Raw genomic sequence first — 9,293 nt, 5'->3', positions numbered from 1 at the left:
AATGATAATAGATATAGCTATATTTATCATGTATCTATCAATCATATGTCTACTTAGATATATCTGTATCTATTATCTATCTAGCTATATATCTATATAGACCTATCTATATCTATCCATCCAGATATATCTATCTTATATCTTTTATTTACCTGTCTAGATATCTATGTGTGTATATACATATGTCTATATGTATCTATCCAAATATCTATCTATATCATCTATCTATATAAGTATATATAGATATATCTATGTATTTGTCTAGATATCTATCTCTATATAGATATATTACTTTCTATATTGATATATCTCTATATTATCTATCTATATCTACTTAGATAATGTAAGTGAATGAGAAAAGGATGAGATACATCTGTATCTCATTTCTACCTATCTAAAGTTATTGCTCTATATAGATATGTCTATAGCTATCTATCATCTGCCTATCTAGATGTATCTATATTTATCTAGGTAGCTATCTATCTAGATACAGACATAGATATAGATATAGATATAGATATAATGTCTCTATCTATGAATGAATGAGAGAGATTGATTTTCAAGAATTCACTCATTTGGGTCAAGACTGACCCAAACCTGTAAGGCCTGGTGGTCTGCCAGCGTTCTGGCAGGAGTTGATGTTAAAGTCTTGAGAGTGAGGCATTCTAGAAGTAGAGTTCCTTATCATGTGCCGGACACTGCATGAAGCTTTTAAAATGCATTTTATCATTTACTCCTCACAAGCACTCTAGGAGATAGGGACCAAGCTCATTGTCCCATTTTACAGGTGGAAGGAGTGAGGCCCAAGAAGGAGTATTTGAGAATGTCATGTTGCTGGGTGGGGCATCTGGGCAGGGAGAAGCAGCCCCTTCTGACTCTGGCTAGTGATGTTTCTGTCATGGCTGAGGGTCTCAGCGGCTGACCCTCTGTCTTGTTGATAGGTGTGGTCTTTGTGGCTTCTCCCCCATTCCCATATCTGCTTCCTTGTCCTGAGACCCTGTCCCCAGACTTCATCCCTTCTTAGGAAGATTTGCCACTACTTCCCAAAGCCAAGGCTTCAGAGAAGTCTACCCCCTTGAGAGGAACGTGCGGGCATCTTGTTATTAGTGGAAATGAGGTTACTGCTGATGGAAAATAAGGAATGAAGGCACACCTTGGCACACCTCACCCGCCACCTCTTGCTAAGGAGACAAGGACCAAGAGGCCTGGTCACTGCTGACATGGTAGTGAGACATCCCTGAGCTCACTTGAAGCCCCTTTTCTGGACCTGGGAGGGTTGGCTTGGGTGATTCAAACCTGGATCTTGAGTGCCTCACATGCAGGCAGTCTCCGTGGGATGGAGCCTTGCCCTGAGGTTGGCTCTGCCTCCATGCAGGAAAGCTGTGGGAGCAGCTGAGAAAAGGATGTGGCTCAGTGGTGTCTTCCTCAGCCCCACACCTCTGGGCCGACTCCTCATGGCACAACCCAACCACAAAGGGTCCCTGGGGCTTCTTTCTAACCAGAGGATTGCCCTCTGCATTGTGTATTACAGCAGAGAGCTTAAGGTGATGATGAATACAGAGAACCAGGGAGAATTTTGGGAAGAACCTTCCGTGAGAAATCAAGGCAAGAGGTGTAGCCAAAGTCTTCAGAGTTTCTGGCCTGTATAATCCACAGATCTTTCTGCATCCCAGACTTCTGTCTTCCCAGGAAGGATACACATAATGGTAATTAGCAAGGCGTGTATAATACACCTCCACCAACTCTTTCAGCTCCAGCTACCTTTGGTGTGTCCATTCCCATTGCTCTGTCCAGGCCACTGGCATTTGTACATCTCTGTGTGCTTTTCTCCAATTGTGATTGCCTTCCTCCAGACCATATTCCAGAGAGCTTCAGCTGCGCTGGTCTTTCATGAGTTCCTGCAGCCTGCAAGTGCTTCTTGCCTCAGGGCCTTTGCACATGTCTTCTCTCTCTCCATTCCCACTCTTTGCATGGATGACTTCTTCTGATCCTTCTGATCTCAGTTTCAGCTACTCAGGGAGCCCTTCCTGATCACCCTGTCATCCTCAATCTCTGCTCCCGGTGTGTTTCTTTAATGGCACCATGAGGCATTTTAAAATTGTTTTGTTTATGTCCTTGTCCTCTTGGATTGTGGAGTCTGGAGGCTGCAATAGTCTTTAAATAGATAGTCACACAAAGAGACATACAAGTTATAAAGTGATAAGGGATAGGAAAGAAAATGAAGAGTGCAATGAGAAATGAAGACAGGAGGAGGATCTGACTTAGACTAGATGGCTGGAAAAGGTGTCTCTGATTAGGCGACATTTGAGACAAGCTCTGAAAGATTGTAGATATTAGCCAAATGGAGAATGGAGTGAAGACCATACCAGGCAGAAGGAACAGCATGTGCAAAGGTCTTGAGGCAGGAATGATTTTAGAATGTTCCTTCGAAGAAGGTTGGCAGGGATGAAGCATGGTGCGGGAGGCTATCATTGCACCAGGGAATGAGGCAGGGGATAGAGCATGCATTTTAAAAAATCACCGCCATGATAGTCCTGACCATTTATTTAACCCTACTATCTATTAGACCCTGAGCTAAAAGCTTTATGTAGCTTCTTTAATTCTTGCAACCACGGATATGATTAATCTCAAGGCACTGATGAGGAAACACTGGGAGTCCCCAAAGGCTGACCTGCATGCTCAAAACCCTACCCATATAGTTGGCAGAGTTGAAGGTCAGATTTGAACCCATGACTCCAAAGCTTTTAGATACCACAAAACACTTGCCCCTGTCTACACTCTGCTCCAACATCATGTTCCCTTGCCAAAGCGTCCAAGGCTTCCTGGGGTATAGGGAGGTTCGAGTACCCCAGACTCTGTGATAATCCACCTCAGGACAAAGCTTTCTGCCCAGCCCTAATACACACTTTGCTTTGTAATGCACTTGAATGTTCCATTATTTCCATGCCCCCAAATGCTCTGAAACTTTCCTGTTTCCTTGTTAAATAAAAGATGAGAGGCGGATAATGAAATCCAGATGCCCTCGAGGCCTTCGATGTCACCTGCCAATTTTCCTGTTGGTCATTTTTTTCCCCCTTAAACAAAACAGCAGTGATGGCTTGATGGTTCGGAGCAAGAGGCCATATTCAAATGGCATCATTACCTGTCGGGGCTTGCTGTTTTTTTCACTCATTTCTCTCCTTAGATTCAGGACTCAGATTCAATATTCCAACATACTTGCAGCTGATTTTTCAAATACCAGTGGAATGCCAAAGATCATGTCCCCTCGAGAACTGGGAGTAGATCCACTCTGTGACCTTCTTTCTTAGGATGAGAACCAGTGTAGGTCAAGACTCTTTATAATCAAGTGCACTTAGTATCTTCTCTCCCATAGTCCAGTGGTTCTCAATCTTGGTGATTTTGCCCCCTCCCAGGGGACAATGGGCAATGTCTGGAGACCATTTTGGTTGTCACTTGGGGTGGGGGTGCTACTGGCATTGTGTGGGTGGAGGCTAGGGATGCTGCCAACATCCTACAATGCATGGGACAGCCCCTCAGAACCAGGAATTATCTGGCCCCAAATGTCAACAGTGCTGAGGCTGAGAAAATCTGAATTTAGACCATGATACCTGTGAGAAACTGTTTTGCTAACACCTATGTCCCCAGGCTGGTGCACTGAAGTAGATAAAACAGAGAGCTTCCAGGCACAGTGGCTCACGTCTGTTTTCCCGGCACTTAGGGAGGCAGAAGCAGAAGGATCCCTTGAGGCCTTCTGAGCAGCCTGAACAACATAGTAAGACTCTGTCTCTACAAAAAGTAAAGAAATAAGCCAGGCATGGTAGTGCACGCCCAAAGACCCAGCTACTCTGGAGGCTGAGGTGGGAGGATCACTTGAGCCCAGGAGTAGTGAGCTAGGATTGCACCACAGCACTGCAGCTTAGGTTATGGAGTGAAACCCTGTCTCAGAAAACAAAAACATAGCATATAGCCCAATGATTGTTGGGTGCAGGTGAGCTTTCCTGAGAAGCTTCTGAGATGGAGAATAGGATGCAGGAAGTGAATTAGGGGGTGCTTTGGGAATTAACACCAGTGGAGGAAAAATATGGAAGCAAGATGGGTCTGAGAGGAACACAAAAGATGTCTGCACCCCTGCAACCTGTGAATTTATTGTGTTACTTTACACGGTAAAAAGGACTTGGCAGATGTGTTTAAGTTAAGGATCTTGTGATGGGGCGATTATAAGGACAAGAGTCCTTATTAGGAAAAAGGAGAAGCGATGATAGAAGCTGACGGTGTAATGTTGGACTTTGAAGGTGGAGGAAGAGGCCATGATTCAGGGAATGCGAGCAGCCTGCAAGCAAATACATTTTCCCTTAAGTCCTCAGAAGGAATGCAGCTTTGCTGACACCTTGACTTTGGCCCCATAAGACCTATCTCAGGCTTTGGACTTCCAGAACTGTAAGGTCATAAATGTGTGTGGCTTTAAGCCATTTACCATTATGGCGATTTGTTACAGCAGGAACAGAAGAGAAATACGACTGGGGGGAGGGAAAAGGTGAGCTGTGATGCAGTCTCAAGAGAGGACTTAGCCAGCCTTACAGCCAGGTCTCCTGCTGGGATGACCCTTTAGGGTTGTTGCACATTGAAACACTCAGTCCTTAGATGTGTGGGCAGCCCCTGGAAGGAAATTGATCTTGGGCAAGACGGTTGTTTTCAGCCTCAGTCAACTGTTGGAGAGGCTGACAGCAGAGAGATATTCCTTGGCAATATTCTCATCAGCTGAGGGTGTGAATCCTTCATTCTTCAGGCGGGACCTGGGTGGCACATTACAGTATCCACTACACTAGGTATTAGCTACTATGCAATTAGCAAGTAATGAGGCATGGTGATTAGAATCACTGGCTTTGGGTCTAGTCTGGGCTAGATTCAGGTTCTTGTACTACTACTCATTAATGGAGGCAGGTCCCTTCATCTCTAGTCGGGGCAATCTCAGCCGCTACCTCCTGGTTCTCAAAAGGTTCCCATGAAATAAGGCACAGTGAGCCTGACACTGGAACCACTGGACTCCACTGGAACTTGGAGTCCTCATGTTCCAGATGTGACTTAACAGTTTCAGTTATCACGATCTGACTTAACACCCTAAAGTAGAATCACAGTGGTTTAATTAAAGCCATGGATCCGCTGTCTCTTAATGTTAATTTTGCCAAACGGTCTTATCAAATGAAGCTCTCGAGAATGATTTGTGGCTAATTTTGAAAATTCTGGGTACTATGTCCTCCTATAGGTATCCAGTATACAAATAGGTGAATTAAAGGCCCTGACAAGGCTGGCAGCAAAGATGTCCATTTCATTTCATTTACACTTTGAATTTCCCAAGATAATTTACCTTGGAAACTTTTTTTTCATGTAACATCTATTGGAGCCGGTATGGTAAGGAGCACCCTAGGGGAGATACTACCAGAGATCTTTGATGCCGGAAGCCTTAGAGAGCAAGCTTAGGAATATTTGGAGCCTTTATCCCCCCCCCAGACAGCCACGCCCTGGTGCTGGTTTTGGAGTTGGAATACCAGTTGGAATAGATGGGTTACTGTGAAGCTAGTCTAGGTGGCTCTCTGTGTCCTCATTTTCTCTTGTTTGTCTTGAAGACTTTCCTCTATTTCTCAAGGCCAGAGTGTGTGCCTGGCTCACAAGGCTTAGTACTCTCTGTTCGGTAACTTCATTTGTTTTCTGCACAGCCCACATGCAAAAATACTCTCATTACTCATTCCCTACCCCTTTCTATACATTAGGGAACCAAGGCTCGGAGAGGCCACGGCAGTAGCTCAGGGTCACACAGCTAGAAAGTGAGGCAGCTCAGCTTTGAACCCTGGGTGTCCAAGACTACAACTAACCCTTCCATTTTATTCTGTTCTTTTAAAACCAAGTTTATAAAGCTGTAATTTGCATACTGTACAATCCGCCCATTTAAAGTGTAGAAGTCAGTGGTGCTTCAGCATATTAACAGTTGGGTGACCATCGCCATAATTCATTTTAAAACATTTTATCGCCCCAAAAAGAAACCTCAAATATCTTAACTGTCACTTCCTATTTTGCCTTCATCCCTACAGTCCCCTGTCCCCAATAACCCCAGGCAGTCTCCAATCTACTATCTGTCTCTATGGATTTGCCCATTCTGGATATCACATGTGAATGGAATCGTACAATATGTGGTATTTTGTGTTTGACTTGTTTCATTCAGCATAATGTTTTCAAGGTTTATTTATGTAGCATGCATTCCTTTTTATGGCCGAATAATATTCCATTTCTCACACATACACAAATACACACATACATGTATACATACATGCATAGCACATTTTGTTAATCTAGTCCTCAATTGATGGGCATTTGGGGTGTTTCGATTTTTTTTAGCAATTATGAATGGTGCTGCAATGAACATTCACGTACAAGATTTTGTGTGGACATATATTTTTATATCTCTTGTGACCATCCTGTTATTACAGTGTATATGGTTATAGACAAAATGTTGACTAGGCCACTTTTTTGAAGTATAATCATATTTATTTGCTTAACAGCTTTATGAGGGCATAATTTATATGGCATAAAAATCACCATTTTAAGAAGTATAATTCAATGCATTTCAGTGAATTTACAGAGTTGTGCAGCCTTTGTCCTTACCCAGTTTTAGAACCTGTCTGTCACCCTGAAAAGATCTCTCATGATTGTTTGCAGTTGATCCCCACTTCCATCAACACTCTAGGCAACCACTGATCGGCTTTCTGTCTGTCTACATCTGTGACTGAGCTACTTGTTTATCTGTTACCCAAGCGGAATGGCTAATGCAGAGAGCGAAGAGGTTACTGTTTCTGAATGTCTGTCTACTCTGGGAATATGGACAGAAGCTAGGTGGCTTGGGCAAGTGATTTCACCTCTTCGAGGGTCCATTTCTCCATCTGTGAAGTGGGGTTGGTAATTATAGGTGATTAACAGGATTGAAAATTATTAAGAGTGGATGCATTTGAAACACGCAGCCTAGCACTTTGGGAGGCTGAGGCAGGTGGATCACTTGAGGTTAGAAGTTCAAGACCAGCCTAGCCAACATGATGAAACCCTGTTTCTACTAAAAATACAAAAATTATCAGGGTGTAGTGGCATGCACCTGCCATCCCAGCCACTCGGGTGGCTGAGGCAGGAGAATTGTTTGAACCCAGGGGCAGAGGTTGCACTGAGCCAAGATCGCATCACTGTGTTCCAACCTGGGTGACAGGGTGGGACTTAGTGTCTCTCTCTCTCTCTCTCTCTCTCTCTCTCTCTCTCACACACACACACACACACAAGACCCAACAACACTCAGCCTATCACTTTGCACGGGGTATGCACTCAGTTAACCATAGACACCGTGGTCAGCACCTCACTTTGAACAGCTTGTGAGGCAGGTGACACCAGCCCCATTTTACAGAAGAATACACTGAGGCTCACAGGGGTGAGTGAAGGCGCTGGGAATGCATTCCGTATTGGTGGATTTGGGAGCCTGAGTCCTCTCCACTTCTCCAGCTGCCCAGATTTCCCAGCAAGAATTCCCAAAGAGGAGAGCATTCCCATTCGACGCAGGAGCACCCCCTCTTCATCCTCAACTTGCCTGGCAGGTTCTAAGTGCTTCATTATGGCTCAATCTATCAGGAACCAATTTGGGCTGACAGCACTTAGCTACAAGCATAGTTCTGGGAACTGGCAGTAATGAAGCAGATGGAACCCATCACCAGGCAGCATAAGACATATTCAGCTCTTGGATGTCAAGCCAAGGCCATGTTGAGGCTGGGGCTGTAGGACCTGAAGTTATTGGCATCAGGACTGGGTTAGAGACCTCTGCTTGGTGTGCTCTGGCGGCCCCATCGGTGCACCTGCCACTGTGCCTGGGGGGGTGAGGAAAGGATGTTCCTGAACCCCATTGTCCCATGTCTTGTGTCTCTGATTCCAGGTACCTAATAGGCCCTGGAGAAGTAAATAAGTAAAGAAGTAAATAAGTGGGCCTGCTGCACAACTAGAAGAGTGTTGGGGCAAATGGATGGAGCTGGCATTTTTCAGTGCAGGTTGAAATATGGATCTCCTCTGGGAGTGTCTGCTGCCTGACCAGTTCCTGCTCTCTAGCATAGTCTTAGCTTCCTGGGGGAACTTCCCAGGATCCATTTGCTAGGCTCCAGGTATCTTATCAGCTCTCAGAGTACCCAGGACTGCCCTTCTGTAGTGTTTGCTTTTGCTGTAATGAACTCATCCTTTATAGGATGGACTCTCAGTCCCTTGGAGGCAGCCCCTGGCCTGCCTAGCTCATAGCCATATCCCAGCATATCATAACCCAGGGCCTGGCACAAAGGAGTCCCTTAATGAATATTAGTGGGACAAGTGACTGAATAAAAGGCCAGACAAATGAATCCTTCCGACCTTGTCCCACTCTTTAAGCTTAGAGTTAGTAGCTCCTAATTAAAATCATCTCATCTCCAGATACTTCTTCATTATGTATTTTGTCGTTGTTGTTTGTTTTGTTTTGTTTTGTTTTGTTTTAGAGATCAGGCCTCACTCTCTCGCCCAGGCTGGAGTGCAGTGGTACAGTCTTGGGTCGCTACAACCCCCACTTCCTGGGTTCAAGGGATCCTCCTGCCTCAGCCTCCCAAGTAGCTGGGATTATAAGTGTGCGCCTCCACACTTGGCTATTTTTTTTGGTACGTTAATAGAGATGGGGTTTCACTATGTTGGCCAGGCTGACCTCAAACTCCTGACCTCAAGTGATCCACCTGCTTGGCCTCCCAAAGTGCTGGAATTACAGGCATGAGCCACCGCACCTGGCCCTTCATTATGTCTGGAGCTTGGTATAGAGAAGACGTCAGCACACTGGTCTGTAAAGGACCACAGAATGTTTTAGGCTTTACGGGTCACATAGGCTCTGTTGCACCAGGGGTTTTAGGGATCCCTCCTCTCCCCAGTGGTCTGGGTTGCAGGTGAGGCTGTGTTGATCCATTATTAAAGAGACTGCTGAAGTAGGCTCTGAGATTAATAGCAATTGGATTTTCTTGGCTTTACCCATTACCAGCTTCTCCTTCCACACTGAAAGTCTGCTTTTCCATTTGCCTACTTGGCCAGAGGCAGCAGTGGGTGGGATACAAGCCTAGCGGCTGCAGCTATCTGGAAAGTTGAGTTTCCGTAACTAAAGACAGTTGATGCAAAAGACTTTTCAGGGGCACCTGCAGCTCAGGAACCATTCACCACCAAGGCATGAATATGCATGTCTTCCATCCACGAATATGAATATGAAATGTCCT

At 45.0% G+C, this 9,293-nt stretch overlaps 1 protein-coding gene across 3 annotated transcripts in view; it reads left to right on the top strand.

Annotated features, from left to right (window-relative positions):
- KSR2 (kinase suppressor of ras 2) overlaps window positions 1-9,293 on the top strand; it is a 525,084-nt gene that overhangs the window by 255,686 nt on the left and 260,105 nt on the right. The window lies entirely within an intron of this gene.

Source organism: Callithrix jacchus, chromosome 9 (genome assembly GCF_049354715.1).
Source record: "Callithrix jacchus isolate 240 chromosome 9, calJac240_pri, whole genome shotgun sequence".
In the NCBI taxonomy this organism is placed as follows: Eukaryota; Metazoa; Chordata; class Mammalia; order Primates; family Cebidae; genus Callithrix; species Callithrix jacchus.
This window is presented reverse-complemented; position numbering and strand designations above follow the sequence as displayed.